Here is an 18,007-nt window from a genome sequence, read left to right as displayed (position 1 = left end):
TTCAGCATCTCTTCCTTACTTTTGAACTCAGCTGTTCTTGGCTAACGTTGTGTTTTGTTTTCCACGAATTTTCTAAACTTTGGCACAAAATGTCTCATTGCGCCTTGTGTGAATGTTGCCACGCCACAACATTTATCTTTTTCTGCTGCGGGAAGAAGGTGAGCGCAAGCTGGCCCAACTGGTTGTTGACTTAGATTCGGAAGTGCTTAGAAAAGTCTGAAAGTGTTCAGGTAACTGGACAGTATTTACAGTTTTATGCACTACATTCTTTCACTAAGAGTAGAACACTGGAAGAAAATGTGACAGAATAGAAGAGTATCCAGGGACAGTCATACAAATTACGTAATGCCTTGTTTATCAATTAGGGCGAGGCAGTTAATTTGCTAAATAGCCTGCACAATTTATTTGTAGCATTCTAAGATGGGAAGAACAATACCGTTTCCAAAACTTGAATTAGGTCCCTTTAATGCCATATTGATCAAATGTCTGTCGTCCTGCATGTATTTCATGTTTTAAAGCGTAAACATAGCAGAAGCTTTGAAAGCCAGCCTTCCAAATTTTGTTTTCACTTGGTGTACTACCTGAAATGTGCAATGTACGGAGAATTTCAAATGAAGAAATGTTGAACTAATTGTTTAGAGAGGTAAGGTTAATAGAGTGTTTCAGGATATTAGGCAGGGAGCTCTGTGGATGTTCCTAACATGCAAGAGGGAACGGTGAAAGCAAAGCAAGACAACGTATCGCCGCGTGTAATATTTACGGAAGGTTAAAACATGCCAAAATGTGAAATTATGGATTTGAATGAAAATTCATTAAGTTTACCAAATTGAAATTAAGAGAACGAAAATATTGTATGTCACGAGGTAAGGGCGTGGTCAGTGAGCGGGATGTTGCTTGAGTTCGAGGCATAGCATCTATGCATGGATTTAACAACGATGAGGTAGCAGAGTAAGGATAAGCAAGGTTCAGAGCATTTTTAGCGAAGTGCATGCAATATGGACAATAATGGAAATACGAATAAAGGCCATAATATCAATTCAGAAGATATATAAAGAAGAAAAATAATCGAAGGTGGTGATGTTTTCCGGGTATGTATCGACAACTATAGTACCAAGTCCTGATCAGTGCAATAGCGCTTTACTGACCGTACTTTTTTGATCTTGATTAATTTCGTGGTTAAATGCAGAGACCCGCCGCTTCGGTCTGCTTCCTAGCTGTGATTACGGGTTTTGTTTGTTAATGATTCGAATCACTGAGGTTACCGGGTATTTTACCGCGGTCACAAACTCCTGTCTGAATTTTGATTGAGTCACTCCATAAATAAACGTATTCGTGCACAAACTTAAATTCTGCAGCATATATCCGAGTTGGCCGAAGATGTATTCGGAATTGTTGTAATCGGTGGGATTTCTTCCTGCAATATTATAATACAAGTAATCCAGAACAGTCGTTAACCAGAGGAGAATGAAACTTCCAGATATGGCGAAGAGTAAAACCACAGACCTCCTCCTGCTCTCCATCTCTGGGTCACTGTGGTTATCCCCCTTGCTCTGCCCCCTCAGACCCCTGCGGACTCGGCTAGCCACTAAAATGTGCCTGACTGTCAGAAAGTTGAACAGTAAAATAAACGCAAACGGGAGCAATGGAACGACAATTCTCTCAAACCTGGCGAATACAATCCACCCTTGTTCAGTATAGTAGCTAGCCTTCTCACTACAGAACCACGGCACGTTGTTGATTATCTCTCTGGGTTCAGAAATAAAGTAGAACGGGATGTTTTTGAAGAAGAGCAGAACTACTGCTGTTGCCAGAACTGCAGCCGCTGTTTTTTCGGTGCAATATTTTGTTTTCAGCTTCTGGCAACAAATGAGGACAAAGCGGTCAAAGGTGAAACCGACGGTGAACCAGACAGAACAGTCTCTCGTCGCACACATGATTGCAAAAATAACACTGCAGACAGGATAGATGTCTAGAAAAGATCCGGGAAAATAAAAGCTGATGCGCCTCAGGATGACCGCGGTGAAGACAGAAAGTAGATCCGCCGCTGCCATGGCGGTCAGGTAACGAGTGGTGCAGGTGGAAAGGCCGCACTTTCCCCGGGAGAGGATCACAATCGCTACTAAATTCACTGTGAAATAAGAAGACAAAATTAGCAACAATGGCCGAAGGTATCTGCGCTTTGGAACCAAGTTTGTAAATGATCGATTGAGTCCTGGGCTGTTGTCGGATTCCACAATTAATACAAATGTTAGCACTGCACCAGGATGTCCATATCAACCGGACTTCAGAAGGGCAGGACAAGGAAAAGGCAGATAAACGCTGTTTTGCGACTTAATGGACTTCTTTGTGTCATCAGAAATGTTCCCACAGTAGCCGATCATGGGACAGCTTCACCGCAAGATCAGCGAGCAGCTTTGTCAGGAACAGAGCAAAGCTAGCGTTAAAAACATGTAATCAAGCCCACTTGCAATAAAACGCAGAGATAATGTCTTCCATCGTTGGAAGTTCTACCCTCGATCCGGGATTGCCTTGCGTTCGGCCTTTACCACCTCTCAATGCAAGTCAGTGCTGACTTGCTGCCATAGTAGAAGTATTCCCTGACCTTCAACCGCGATCGGCAATTTTAGGGCTATCGGCAGACCGCCAGAAAACTGAACCGTCACCAATATCAAAGGATCTTTGAAACGCACCATTAAACACATGGAAAACTAAATGCTTACTTGTTTTGTGGCTCGCGTACTTTGCGGCACAGGGTCTTTATCAAGGCCACGAGAACAAAGACAATTTAACAAAGCTGATAATCGTTGAATAAATTGTTCACGTAATTTAAAGACATTTACTTTAATGAGAAAGGTATTTAACATTCAATGAGGATTAAAGTATCCGATTCAAAAACTCAAATATATAATATTGCAAATATAATGCAATATGGAAATGCATTCAAGAAAGTCCTCTCTGCAGACCTGAAACGATCAGCACTTCACTTCTCACTCCGGGATTTGTCTACATTGAAATATTATTGAAGTAATCAAAACTTCTAATAAAGGGACATATATATTGTAGGTACATATTCAGCTGAGAAAACGGAAGAAAGATTAAAGATCATTCCCATAACCAGACATTATGGTCTGTCTGTTCGTGGCGTTGTGGTCACAGCTAAACCAGCAAGCAGCAATGTTAGGCACAGCGCGAAACCAGAACTCAAAATAAATAAATAAAAAAGACATTATGAGTCCATACTAACTTACCAGGGACACCAATAACAACAATGGCTATGTAATATATTCTTCGGATGCTGTAAAATGTTTCCATCATCTCAGCTGTGTATTAATTCGTCCCACGCACTGCAGTTAAGGTTTCTGATTTAGAATCCTGACAGCGTTTCCCCTTCTCGCAGCTTTTCATTTATGTACCAAGGTATCTCCACAGGGACGGGCAGTTGCAACATCCGTCAGAATACATGTTTTTACACATTGAACTGAAAGACAAAAACAGATAACGAATGCAGAACTGTTTTACTGAGTTTTTGTCTACCGGGTAAAATAGAATGTTGGCCGGGCGATGGAAACTATAATTGAACGAGGAATCATATCAACCGTGCTATTTCACTTGCATTAGGAAGAAGAAGGAAGGCTAAGCATCTGTCCCTAAATGACCATAAAGGAATAAACTAATCACAAAGGGGAAAAAAACACATATATGTTGTTCTGAGAAACGAGCAGCAGGTTACATAAAGGTTGAAGTCTAAATAAGAGAAAAAGAAGTAATAAGTAATAAGAAAATACTGGAATTACAATTACATAAGTATGTCCAAAATACTCTTGGAAAATGTACTTAGGAAAACGGATTAAGAGGAGAAGGGAAGTGACACAGATCAAAAAGAAGAACGTCTCGTCTGAGGAGAAGACTGGAGTTCAGTGTTTTAAAAGTGATAGGGAGAGGGCGGAGAAGAGGAGAAAGGGTATCGCTAATGGTCAGGGATACTACTAAAGCTGCAGAAAGGGTGGATAATGGAGAAGGATCCTCTCTAGATTAAGTATGGGTGGAAGTTAGGAACAAGAAAGGAGTAGTTACTCTATTGGGAGTATTCTATAAGCCCCCAGGTAGCAGCAGAGATACAGAGGAGCAGATTGGGAGGCAGAGTTTAGAAAGGTGCAAGAATAACAGGGTTGTTATCGTGGGAGACAATATTGATTGGCACTTGCTTATTATCAAAGGTTTAGACCGGGCAGAGTTTGATAAATGTGCCCAGGAGGGATTCCTGTCACAGTATGTTGACAGGCCGACTAGAAGGAATGCAATATTAGATCTGATATGAGGTCATGAACCGGGTCAGGTGACAGACATCTCGGTGGGTGAGCATTTGGGGGACATTGACCACCGCTCCTTAACCTTTAGCATTGTCATGGACAAGGATAGGAACAAAGAGGACAGGAGGATATTTAATTCGGGAAGGGCAAATTATGAGGTTATAAAGCTAGAACTTGTGAGAGATAATTGGGATGACATTTTTGAAGGGATATGTACTGTAGGGATGTGATCGTTGTTCAGGGATCTCTTGCAGGATGTTAGGGATAAATTTGTCCCGATGAGGCAGAGAAAGAATGGCAGGGTGAAGGAATCAAGAGAGGTGGAACATCTAGTTAGGAGGAAGAAGAGAGCATACATAAGGTGTACGCAGCAAGGATCAGATAGGGCTCATGAGGAATATAGGGTTGCAAGGAAGGAACTTAAGAAGGGGCTGAGGAGAGCAACAAGGGAACATGAAATGGCCTCGGCGAGTAGGGTTAAGGAAAATCCCAGGCTTTTTACACTTATGTGAAGATCAGAAAGATGAAGAGAGTAATGGTAGGACCGATGAGAGATAAAGGTGGGAAGATGTGCCTGGAAGCTGTGGAATAGGTTCTCAATGAATACTTCTCTTCAGTATTCACCAAGGAGAGCGGTGTTGATGACGCTAAGGACAGTGTTGGTATGCTTAATGTTCTAGAGCAAGTAGATATAAAGAGAGAGGATGTGTAGGAGCTGTTAGAAAATATTAGGACAGATAAGTCCCTGGGGCCTGACGGAATATTCCACAGGCTGCTCCGCGAGGCGAGGGAGGAGATTACTGAACCGTTGGCTAAGATCTTTGAGTCCTCGTTGTCCACAGAAATGGTACCGGAGGATTGGGGGGCGGCAAATGTTGTACCCTATTCAAAAAAAGGTTCTAGGGTTAGTCCATGGATTTACAGACCAGTGAACCTTAGGTCTGTGTTGGGCAAGCTGTTGGAAAGGATTCTTAGAGATAGGATCCTATGAGCATTTAGAGAATCATGGACAGATTAGGGATAGCCAGCATGGCTCAGCGCCAGCGACAAAGGTTCAATTCCGGCCGCTGTACAGAGAAAACACGTTCTCCCCGTGTCTGCGTGGGTTTCCTCCTGGTGCTCCAGTTTCCTCCCACATTCCAAAAATGTACGGGTTGTTGTAGGCATTATTGGCATGCTATGTTGGTGCCGGCAGCGTGGTGACTCTTGCGGCTGCCCCCAGAACACTACGCAAAAGATGCATTTCGCTGTGTTTCCATGTACATGTGACCAATGAAGGTATCTTGCCTTGTTTTGCTTGTCCTGCCCTACAAGCCACATATATGCGAGTAAGCGAAGAAAACCTGAATCAACGTGACAGAAAAGCAGAAGATTTGAAATGCTGGAAAATTTTAATCAGGCCAGGCAATAAGTGGGAGAAAAAGAAACATCTAAACTTTCTTCAGACCTGGAAATGAGAGAAACGTTAGTCTAGGAGACCAACGGAGCAAAGTGGGTGGAATAAATATTCACGCACTGATCGAATTAAGACACAGCACAGGTGAAATAATGTTGCTAAGATGGAGATGGTTGAGAGTTTCATTTTACATGGTGTTGTTACGGACTCGGTGAATGTCCCTTTAAGATAGAGTTATTATTATTATTATTATTATTATTATTATTATTATTATTATTATTGTTATTAGTAGTAGTAGTAGTAGTAGTAGTAGTAGTAGTAGAGAGAGAGAGAGAGAGAGAGAGAGAGAGAGTGTGAGGCGTGCTTACGTCAACTGAAGTAAAAGGACGTAATGACGTTTTTGAAACAGTCAGTCGAAGTCAGTCAGAGGAGAGAGAGTGAAAAAAGGGATAGAGTTAGTTTTCCCCATCGATAGATGAGAAACAATAACTGTTTCTGTTACTACAATCCACGTATGGAAATTGGGAGTAATCCAGTGGAGTTCACTTTGTTACTGACCTGTAGAGGGAAACAGGTATTTGTGTGGACGGCCACAATTCGGATGCTTTTCGGGGTGAGGATGTCACTACCAAGTAAACACTGAGGTGTCGTTTGGGTTCCATCGTGGAACATTTGGATTTCGTAATTACTCTCTCTATGTTTTCTACATCTACGTCTTATCTTCATACAACGACGGTTGTTGAAGAAGCCTTTGCTCATGTTTCACCTTACAGCTTGCTGAACTGAACTTTGAAAACTATTCCTGGACTTGGAGTTTGGGAATTTGCCAGACACACACGACCAGTTTAGTTTTTGGGGTTAATGTTGAAGGTTTAACATTTTTATTTCTAACATTCTACATTTTTACTTTTATTTTTCTTATTATCATAAGTAGTTATTAATAAAATAGTTTTTACCACTTATACATCTTGGTGTGTTTCTTTTGTTGCTGGTTCGTAACAAAATTGACGAGATTCGTCCGGGATCCAACCCAAAGATTAACGTGTGTCGTCGGGGATTGTGTCCAACGATTGACGAAGGAGGTCCGAGTTTGAACAAATTGGGGTCTTCGTGAACGACTGATTGTGTTCGGTCTAATAAATTCTTTTTAATTGGCTTGTTTGCATGGAAACCAGCAACAATGGGAACAATTTTGAAAAAAAATCCACACCTGGAGGATTGCAGGGTATGAGGAAGCCTGATTTGGTGAAAATTGCGGCAGAGCTACATCTGGAGGCATGAACGCGATTTATAAGAAAGGCAGATATTCAGAGACTGATAGCTGGCCATTATGTGGAGAAGAAGGTGTTTGAGGAGGGGGTGTTGAAGCAGTTTTCTGGCAGTGAACCAGCGATTTCCGAGGCACAGGTGCAGCTGGCAAAGATAGAGGCTGAACGAGAACAAAGGAAACTAGAGCTAGAACAAACTCGGCTGATGTTTGAGGCTGGGGCAGAACAAAAGAAACTTGAGTTGGAAAAAGCTCGGCTGAAGGTAGAAACTGGGTTGGAAATGAAGAAAATAGAAGCTGAGGAAAGGAAGAAACAGAGGCGGCATGAGTTAGCAATGAATCGAGGGAGTTCTGAATCTGATTCTCATTCTAATAATGGTTACATAGCCAGTAGGGAGTTTCTATTAGTCCCTCTTTTTGAGGAAGATCAGGTTGATCAGTATTTCCAACATTTTGACAAGGTTGCTGTGAGTTCATACTGGCCAAAGGAAGGATGGGCTCTTATGTTACAGAGTGTAATTAAAGGTAAAGCTCAAAAAGCCTATTCTGCTTTGTTTGTTGAGGATGCAGCTGATAATACAAAGGTAAAACAAGCTATGTTGAAGACTTATGAATTGGTACCTGAAGCTTACAGGCAAAAATTTAGAGACTTGAAGAAATCTGCAGATCAGACATACATGGAATTTGCCAATGGAAAGACAGTATGTTTTGAACGATGGTGCATGGCGAAAAATGTAGCTGAGGATTATGATAAATTGACAAAATTGATGTTAGTGGAAGATTTTAAAAAATGTGTCCCAGCTGAGATAACAACATATTTAAATGAAAAGGAAGTGGAAACTTTACAAGAAACTGCTAGGTTGGCAGATGATTATGTTTTAACCCATAAATCCAAATGGGGACCACTTAAAACTTTTCAAAAGAGTTATAAAGACAATCCAGTAAACCGGATATTAAATTTGGAAGTAATCAAAAAGGGAAGGATGAAAATAAGCCAGTGCTGGAGAAAGCCGTTGAGCGTACTAGTTATTACTGTAAGAAGCTTGGCCATGTGAAAGCTAATTGTGCCCGTTTGAAGAAAAAGAAGGAAGCCGTGCCCAATGCTTGTTTTCAGGTAATTGAAAACGAAAAAGGTTTAGGAGATGTTGTTAAAGATCAGTCCTTGCCAAAAGCTGAAAAGTTGGAGGAGGTGAGAAAGGAATTCCGTTCTTATGTATCTGAGGGTTTTGGTTCACTGAATGATGGGTCACCCCAGGTGCCATTAAAAATCGTTAGAGATACTGGGGCTTGCCAATCTCTCTTGCTGGACAGTGTTTTACATTTTGGTGAAGAAACTGACACTAGTGAGGTAAATCAAGTGCGAGGTTTTACGGGTGACACCATGTCTGTCCCTTTGTACAAGGTGATTTTAAAGTCAAAGTTCGTAGAAGGACCTGTCGAGATAGGGATACGACCCAGTTTAACAGTGGAAGGAGTTTCTTTGTTATTAGGGAATGACCTCGCAGATGGAGAATTTGTCCCTGTGGTACGGTTAACCACCAAACCAAGGATTAGTGAGTCTGAGAATGATCCAGATGTTTACCCATCCTGTGCGGTGACTCGATCTAGGGCTAAAGAATTAGCTAAGGCCGATAGTCCTGTGCAGCCTGATGTTGTTCCCTGTGACAGCCCTAAACAGGAAGAAAATCATGATGACTTGTCTGAGACTTTTCTGTCTTCACTGAAGAATCAAAATCCTTGTAGTGAGCCTGAATTTAAAGATTTGTCTTTGTCAAGGAAAGATTTTATGGAGCAACAGACGAAAGACCCTGAGCTTACAGAACTGAGAGAAAAAGCACTCTCATGTGATGAGATTGAAAAAGTGCCATTTGGATATTATGTCAAAAATGGAGTGTTAATGAGGAAATGGAGACCTCCTCACGTACCTGTTAATGAGGAATGGGAAGGTATTCATCAGGTCGTGGTTCCAAAAGTTTATAGGAATGAGATTTTAAATCTGGCCTATAGTATGCCTTTGGGTGGTCATTTTGGCGTGAATAAAACTGTCGGGGAGATCTTGAAACAATTCTATTGGACTGGTTTGAGAAAAGATGTGGTGATGTTTTGTCGAACCTGTCACACATGTCAGATGGTAGGTAAACCAAATCAAAGACCCCCTGTGGATCCGTTGAAACCTATTCCTGCTTTTGGTGACCCCCTTTTCGAAGGTGATTGTGGACTGTGTTGGCCCATTACCAAAGTCTGAGGCTGGAAATCAGTATTTGTTAACCATCATGTGTGCAACTTCTAGATTTCCAGAGGCAATATCCCTTAGAAATATTAAGGCCAAAACTGTGTCAAAAGCTCTTTTAATTGCAGTAATTTTATGTTTAATTTATTTCAACAACTGGTCTATGAGCTGGGGGCAAAGCAGATTGTATCATCTGCATATCACCCAGAATCTCAGGGAGCTCTGGAGAGATTTCATTCTACTCTCAAAAATATGCTGAAGACTTACTGCTTTGAAAGCACAAAGGATTGGGACGATAGTGTTCATTTACCTTTGTTTTCCGTGAGAGAATCAATACAGGAGTCATGAGGAATTTAGTCCGTTTGAGCTTGTATTTGGACATCGGGTGAGAGGACCTTTAGGATTGTTAAAAGAACAATGGGTTAATGAGGAAGTGCAGTTGAGTCTGTTGGACTATGTCCAAAACTTTAAAACTCTGTTGGAGAGAGTCTGCCAGCTGGCGAGAGAGAATTTGAAAACCAGCCAGATAAGAATGAAGACATGTTTTGACAGACGTGCTCGGCCCAAGACATTTGCAGTGGGACAAAAGGTGTTAGTAGTTTTCCCTAGCAAGAACAATCCATTGCAATCTCGTTCTTTTGGACCATATGTTATTGAATCCCGAGTAACTGATTTCACATATATAATCAAAACACCAGATAGACGCAAGGAAACACAACTCTGTCATGTAAACATACTTAAGCCTTATTATGAGAGAGATACAGTTGTGGCCATGGTGGATGATATGAAGGTTGTTTCTAGAATGCCTGATATTGATATTGAGAAAGGCCAATTTAGACCAAATATTGTACCATCGAAACTAAAAAACCAAAATATCTTGGAGAACCTTGAAACGAAGTTGGACCATTTACAAGTTTCACAAAAACAAAAGATGAGAGAATTAATTTTAAAATTTAAAAATCTGTTCCCAGATGTTCCAAACAGAACGTCGATAATTACCCATGATGTTGATGTTGGGGATGCAAAACCAATCAAACAACACACATATCGAATGAATGTGGAAAAAAGCAAACTTGTTGACCAAGAGATTGAATATATGTTAGAAAATGATATTATTAGACGTTCCGCTTCAAACTGGAGTTCGCCCTGTGTTATTGTGCCTCAACCTGATGGAACTGTTCGATTTTGCACAGATTACAGAAAGGTTAATGCTGTAACGAAGTCCGATGTTTACCCTATTCCCAGGGTGGATGATTGCATAGACAGAGTGGGAAAGGCTAAATTTCTTACAAATATTGACCTATTAAAATGGTACTGGTGTGTTCCATTAACAGATAGAGGAAGGGAAATGTCAGCCTTTATAACCCCTTCTGGATTGTATTAATATAATGTTTTGCCATTTGGAATGAAAAATGTTCTGGCAACATTTCAACGAATGATTAATTCGGTAATTCATGGGTTAAAACATAAAGATGCCTACATTCACGACTTAGTGACAGGGAATATTACATGGCAGGATCACATCACTGCGTTAGAAAGGTTGTTTGAAAGACTTTCCGAAGCTAACCTTACAGTTAACTTGGCTAAAAGTGAATTTGGCCATGCCACTGTGATGTACCTTGGTTATATTGTAGGTCAAGGCAAGTTAGCTCCTGTTCAGGCAAAAGTGCATGCAATATCTGAGTTCCCGGTTCACAGGTATGAAAACTGTTAAAAGATTTTTGGGAATAGTTGGATATTATCGAAAATTTTGTGAAAATGTTGTGAAAATTTTTCTGATGCTTCTCTTCCCCTAACTAATCTTTTGAAGAAGGGAGTAAAGTTTGTTTGGACAGATTCTTGTCAAGAAGCATTTGAGAAGCTGAACGCCATTTTTTGCTACCATCCTGTTCTCAAGTCACCTGACGTTGAAAAGCCATTTTCATTAGCAGTAGATGCCAGTGATGAAACTGCAGGAGCTGTGTTGTTGCAGAATGGTGACCTTGATGATATTGACCATCATGTAGCTTACTTTTCAAAGAAATTTAATGAGCATCAAAAGAATTATTCCAGGATAGAGAAAGAATTATTGTCGCCTGCTTTAGCCTTGCAACATTTCAGTGTATATGTTTGCACAGCTCATAAACCATTGAATATGTATAACCCATTGGTGTTTCTGAGCCGAGTCAAAAATAAGAATAGAACCATAGAACCATACAGCACAAAACAGGCCCTTCGGCCCACCGTGTCGTGCCGTCCATCAGACCACCCTCACACTACCTAACCCCTTCCTCCCGCATATCCCTCTATCTCACGTTCCTCCATATGCCTATCCAACAAGCTCTTGAACCTGTTCAATGTATCTGCCTCCACCAACACCCCAGGCAGTGCATTCCATGCACCAACCACTCTTTGGGTGAAAAACCTCCCTCTGACATCTCCCCTGAACCTCCCACCCATAACCTTAAAGCCATGACCTCTCGACATGAGCATTGGTGCCCTGGGAAGGAGGCGCTGACTGTCTACTCTATCTATTCCTCTCAATATTTTATATACCTCTATCATGTCTCCTCTCATCCTCCTCCTTTCCAGGGAATAAAGCCCTAGCACCCTAAGACTCTCCTCATATTCAATACTCTCCAATCCAAGCAGCATCCTGGTAAATCTCCTCTGCACCCTCTCCAATGCCTCCACATACTTCCTATAATGAGGCGACCAGAACTGAACACAGTACTCTAAGTGTGGCCTAACTAGAGTTTTGTAAAGCTGCATCATAACCTCGCGGCTCTTAAACTCAATCCCGCGACTTATGAAAGCCAACATCCCATAGGCCTTCTTAACTGCTCTTTCCACCTGTGAGGCAACTTTCAATGAACTGTTAATATGAACTCCCAGATCCCTCTGCTCTTCCACACTGCTAAGTACCTTGCCGTTTACCCTGTCCTCTGCCCTGGAGTTTGTCCTTCCAAAGTGTACCACCTCACGCTTCTCCGGATTGAACTCCATCTGCCACTTGTCAGCCCAGCTCTGCATCCTATCAATATCCCTCTGCAAGTTCCGACAGCCCTCCACACTATCCACAATACCGCCTATCTTAGTGTCGTCCGCAAACTTACGAACCCAGCCCTCCACCCCCTCATCTAAGTCATCTATAAATATCACAAAAAGTAGAGGTCCCAGAACCGATCCCTGCGGGACACCACTAGTCACTGCCTTCCAATCCGAGGGCACTCCTTCTACCACAACCCTCTGCTTTCTACATGCAAGCCAATTCCTAATCCACACAGCCAAGCTTCCTTGGATCCCTTGGTCTCTGACCTTCTGAAGAAGCCTATCATGAGGAAGCTTATCAAATGCCTTACTAAAATCCATGTAATCCACATCCACCACACTGCCCTCATCAATCTTCCTGGTCACCTCCTCAAAGAACTCTACCTGGCTTGTGAGGCAAGATCTTCCCTTCACAAAGCCATGCTGGCTGTCCCTAATCAGTCCATGATTCTCTAGGTGTTCATAAATCCTATCCCTTAGAATCCTTTCTAACAGCTTACCCCCCACAGACGTGAGACTCACCGGTCTATAATTCCCTGGCTTATACTTATTACCTTTTTTGAACAAGGGGACAACATTCGCAATCCTCCAATCCTCCGGCACCACCCCCGTAGACAACGAGGACTCAAAGATCCTTACCAGCGGTTCAGCAATCTCCTCCCTAGCCTCTCGAAGCAGCCTGGGGAAAATCCCGTCAGGCCCCGGAGATTTATCTGTCTTAATATTATTTAACAACTTCAACACATCCTCTCTCTTGATATCAACAACCTCGAGAACATTACCCCTACCAGCACTCCCTTCCGCATCATCAAGACCCCTCTCCCTGGTGAATACCGAAGAGAAGTACTCATTCAGAACTTCTCCCACTTCCGCCGCCTCCAGAAAAATTCTCCCACCTTTGTGCTTAATCGGACCTACCTTCACACTAGCCATCCTCCCACCCTTCACGTACTTGAAAAAGGCCTTGGGACTTTCCTTAACTCTACTAGCCAAAGCCTTTTCATGTCCCCTTCTAGCTCTCCTCAGCCCTTTCTTAAGTTCCTTCCTCGCTACCCTATATTCCTCACGGGCCCTGTCTGAACCTTGCTGCTTATACCTCACGTATGCTACCTTCTTCTCCCTAACAAGTCGTTCACCCACGTTCTCTCGTCACCCACGGTTCCTTCACCCTGTCATTCCTTCTCTGCCTCACCGGGACATATTTATCCCTAACATCCTGCATAAGATCCCTGAATATCGACCACATCCCCATGGTACATTTTCCTTCAAAAAGGACATCCCAATTTACACTCCCAAGTTCTCTCCTTATAGCCTCGTAGTTATTCCTTCTCCAATTGAAATACCTCTTGTCCTCTCTGCACCTGTCCCTGTCCATGACAATTTTAAAGGTTATGGAGCAATGGTCACTGTCCCCCAAATGCTCACCCACCAATAGATCCTTCACCTGTCCCGGTTCATTTCCTAAAACTAGATCTAACGTGGCATTCCCTCTAGTCAGCCTGTCAACATACTGCGTCAGGAATCCCTCCTGGACACATTTAACAAATTCTGTCCCATCTAAACCTTTGGCACTAAGCAGGTTCCAGTCTATATTTGGGAAGTTGGTCTCCCATTATAACGACCCTGTTATTTCTGCTTCTCTCCAAACACTGCCTGCCAATCTGCTCCTCTATATCTATACTGCTACCGGGGGGCCTATAGAATGCTGCTAGTAGAGTAACTGCTCCTTTCTTGTTCCTTAACTCCACCCATACGGACTCTAGAGATGATCCTTCTACAACATCCATCTTTTCCACAGCCGTAACATTGTCCCTGACCAGTATCGCCACCCCTCCACCTCTTCTCCCCCTTCCCTTTCCCTCTTAAAACACCGAAAACCAGGAATATTCAATATCCACTCCTCTCCTGACGTCAGCCACGTCTCAGTAATAGCCACGATATCATAGTCCCCCATACTTATCCAAGACCTCAGTTCATCCCCCTTATTCCTGACACTTCTTGCATTTAAGTTAACACACTTAGTCCATCTACCTTACTACTTTTACAGCCTGTATTCTGCTTCTCCTTCCCCGAAGCCTTTCTACTTGTTTGATCTAACCTTTCCCCATCCCCTTCTTCCTCTGACCTACTCCTCCGGATCCCTTCCCCCTCACAAACTAGTTTAAACACTCCTGTACCACCCTAGCAAATCTCGCCGCAAGGATATTGGCCCCCTTCTGGTTCGGGTGTAACCCGTCCTCTCTGTACAGGTCCCACCTTCCCGAGAAGAGATCCCAATGATCCAGAAATCTAAAACCCTCCCTCCTGCACCAACTTCTCAGCCACGCATTTATCTGCCACTTCCTCCTATTCCTACCTTCACTATCACGTGTCACTGGCAGCAATCCCGAGATTGCTACCCTTGAGGTCCTGGACGTCATCCACCTTCCTACCTATGTCATTGGTGCCAATATGGACCACAACCTCTGGCTGCTCTCCCTCCCACTCAAGAATTCTATGGACCCGATCAGTGACATTCCGGACCCTGGCACCTGGGAGGCAACATACCATCCGGGATTCATGCTCACTTGCACAGAACCTCCTGTCTGTTTCCCTGACTATCGAGTCCCCTATCACTACCGCATGTCTCTTTCCCACCCTTCCCCTCTGAGCAGCAGTACCAGTCCCAGTGCCAGAGACCTGGTAACTGCAGCTAGGCCCCTGAAGGTCATCCCCCTCAACAGCTTCCAAGGCAGAAAACTTGTTACTGAAGGGAACAGCCTCCGGGGCTCTCTGTCCTGTCTGCCTGCCTGACTTCTTCTTCCTCTTCCCTCCCCTGACCGTCACCATTCTATCTGCCTCCTGAACCTCAGATGTACCTACCCTAAGGGGGGTGACTGTCACCTGATGCACCATGTCCACATAACTCTCTCCCTCACTTATGCTGCGCAGTGTTTGTAGCTGCGACTCCAGCTCATCAACTCTGAGCCGAAGTTCGTCCAGCCTCAAGCACTTACTGCAGATGTGGCCATCTTGGACCGCAGCAATGTCCACGAGTTCCCACATCAAACAGCTGCAGCACACCACCATGTCCTCCATCTGAAGACCTTTTTTCCGCCCAGTTAATCCCACCTACAAATCTATAATGACCAAAAGGTAAACCTTGCCTTTACCTACTTACCAGCTACTTACCCTCCTTGCCCCTTCACGCCGAAGCCCCTTGAGCTAAAGCCCATAACTCTCTGCTGCCACTCACTCCGCTGCCCGTTCCGAAGCTGCTCGCTCTTTAGGCTGTTTGCTTATTATGCTGCCCGCGCCGCGCCTGCGCTGTCCAGCCCCCACTCGACTACTTAAAAAACTTATTAAAAATCTAAACCTTACACTAAAAACCCTAACAGAAACTAACCCTTACACCCAAAAACCCTAATAAAAGTGATAAACAGAGAAAACACTTAGCTGCTCCGAAGTCCTCCGAACCGAAGCTGTTTAATTTTGCAAGAGTTTGATGTCATTAGAACTCACATTAAAGGCAAAGATAACGTGATCGCTGATTGTCTGACCCGATGTTAAATGGGAAACATGTAGCTTTACTAATCTGATATTCTGTAATTGTGTAGCATGATAATTAACATTACTAACTGTATGTGCGGTTAAATTGTTTTTTGGAAAAAGAAATTCTTTTTAGGTGGGAGGTGTTACGGACTCGGTGAATGTCCCTTTAAGATAGAGCGAGTAGTAGTAGTAGTGGTGTGTCTGTCTGTTTGCGTGTGTGTGTGTGTGTGTGTGTGTGTGTGTATGTGTGTGTGTGTGTGTGTGTGTGTGTGTGGCGTGCTTACGTCAACCGAAGTAAAATGCACGTAATGACGTTTTTGAAACAGTCAGTCGAAGTGAGTCAGAGGAGAGAGAGAGAAAATGGAGAGAGACACCAGCCTGCTAGTTTTCTCTATCGATGGATGAGAAATAATAACTGTGTCTGTTACTAAAATCCACGTATGGAAATTGGGAGTAATCCAGTGGAGTTCACTTTGTTACTGACCTGTAGAGGGAAACAGGTATTTGTGTGGACGGCCACGATTCGGATGGTTTTCTGTGTGAGAAAGTCACTACCGAGTAAACATTAAGGTGTCGTATGGGTTCCATCGTGGAACATTTGGATTTCGTAATTACTCTCTCTATGTTCTCTACATCTACGTCTTATCTTCATACAACGGCGGTTGTTGAAGAAGCCTTTGCTCATGTTTCACCTTACGGCTTGCTGAACTGAACTTTGAAAACCAGTTCTGGACTTTGGGAATTTGCCACACACACACGACGAGTTTAGTTTTTGGGGTTAATGTTCAAGGTTTAACATTTTTACTTCTAAAATTCTAACATTTTGACTTTTATTTTTCATATTATCGTTAGTGATTAATAAAATAGTTTTTAACACCTATACATCTCGGTGTGTTTCTTTTGCTGCTGGTTCGTAACAGTGTAACTATCACCAAGGACTTGTCCTGGTCCAGCCGCTGGGCACAATGGCCAAGAAAGCACAGCAGCGTCTCTACTTCCGCAGCACGCTCAGAAAATTGGGCATGTCCCGAATGACCCCCAGCATTGTTCTCATTTGCACCACAGCTTGCTATGTGAACTGCTCTGCCCAAAGACCGCAAGAAGTTGCAGTGAGATGTGAACATATGTCAATAAAACCAGCCTCCGCTCCATTGATTCTTGTTTACACTTCCTGCTGCTTAAAGAGATCGTCAGCAGGATAAAATACGTGACAGTTATGCGCGGAGAAACGGCAGGTCGCGCTGATTCAGGACAGATATGAGGTGTTGAACTTTGGGAGGTCAAATGTAAGGGGGAGTTGTACAGTTAATGGCAGGACCCGGAACAACATTCCTGTACAGAAGGATCTTGGAATCTAAGTACATACTTACGTAAAAGTCACCAGTCAAATAGATAGAGTGGTGAAGAAAGAGTAGAGCATCCTTGCGTTCATCGCTTGGGGCAGAGATCATATCAACAAGGAAGTTATATTGCAGTTGCTTAAGCTTTGGTTAGACTGCACATGGAGTATTGCTTGCAGGAAGCAAATTGCATTACAGGAAGAATATGGATGCATTTGACAGGGTTCAGAAGAGGTTTGCCAGGATGATACCTGTTTTAGAAGGTATTATTTATAAGAAGAAGTTGGACAAACTTGGATTGTTTTCTTTGGAGTCTGAGGTTGAGGGAAGACTTGATAGACGTTTATGAAATGTTGAGAGACACAGATCGGGTAGACATACAGAATCTTTTTCCCAGGGTAAAAATGTCGAATACCAGAGGGGAATGCTTTGAGGTGAGAGGGAGATAGGTTAAAGGGATGTGCGGGGCGAATTGTTTTACACAGGGAGTGGTAGGTGCCTGGAACGCGTTGCCGGGGTGATGTTGGAAGCAGATGCGATAGTGGCGTTCACAATGCTATTAGATAGGCATAAGAATATGCTGGAAATGGATCATGTACAGGCAGAATTGTTTAGTTTAATTTGACATCATGGTCGACATTGTGGGCCGATGGCCTGTTGCGGTACCGTACTGTTCTGTGTTCCATATTCCAACAGAATAAAAGACCACTCTCGCCCCGGACATGCTCTCTTCTCCATTCCATCATGTAGAAGATACAAAAGGTGGAGAACACACACCACCAGGTTACAGGGAAGCTTCTCTCCCGCTGTTATAAACTATTGAACGGATCTCTTGTACTATAAAGATGAACTCCTCATCTCTCACTCTGACTCGTCACGGCACTTGCTCCGTATTTGTCTACC

The sequence above is a fragment of the Pristis pectinata genome, chromosome 24 (genome assembly GCF_009764475.1).
Source record: "Pristis pectinata isolate sPriPec2 chromosome 24, sPriPec2.1.pri, whole genome shotgun sequence".
Lineage (NCBI taxonomy): Eukaryota > Metazoa > Chordata > Chondrichthyes > Rhinopristiformes > Pristidae > Pristis > Pristis pectinata.
The sequence above is the reverse complement of the archived record's forward strand: the minus strand, read 5'-3'. Positions refer to the sequence as shown.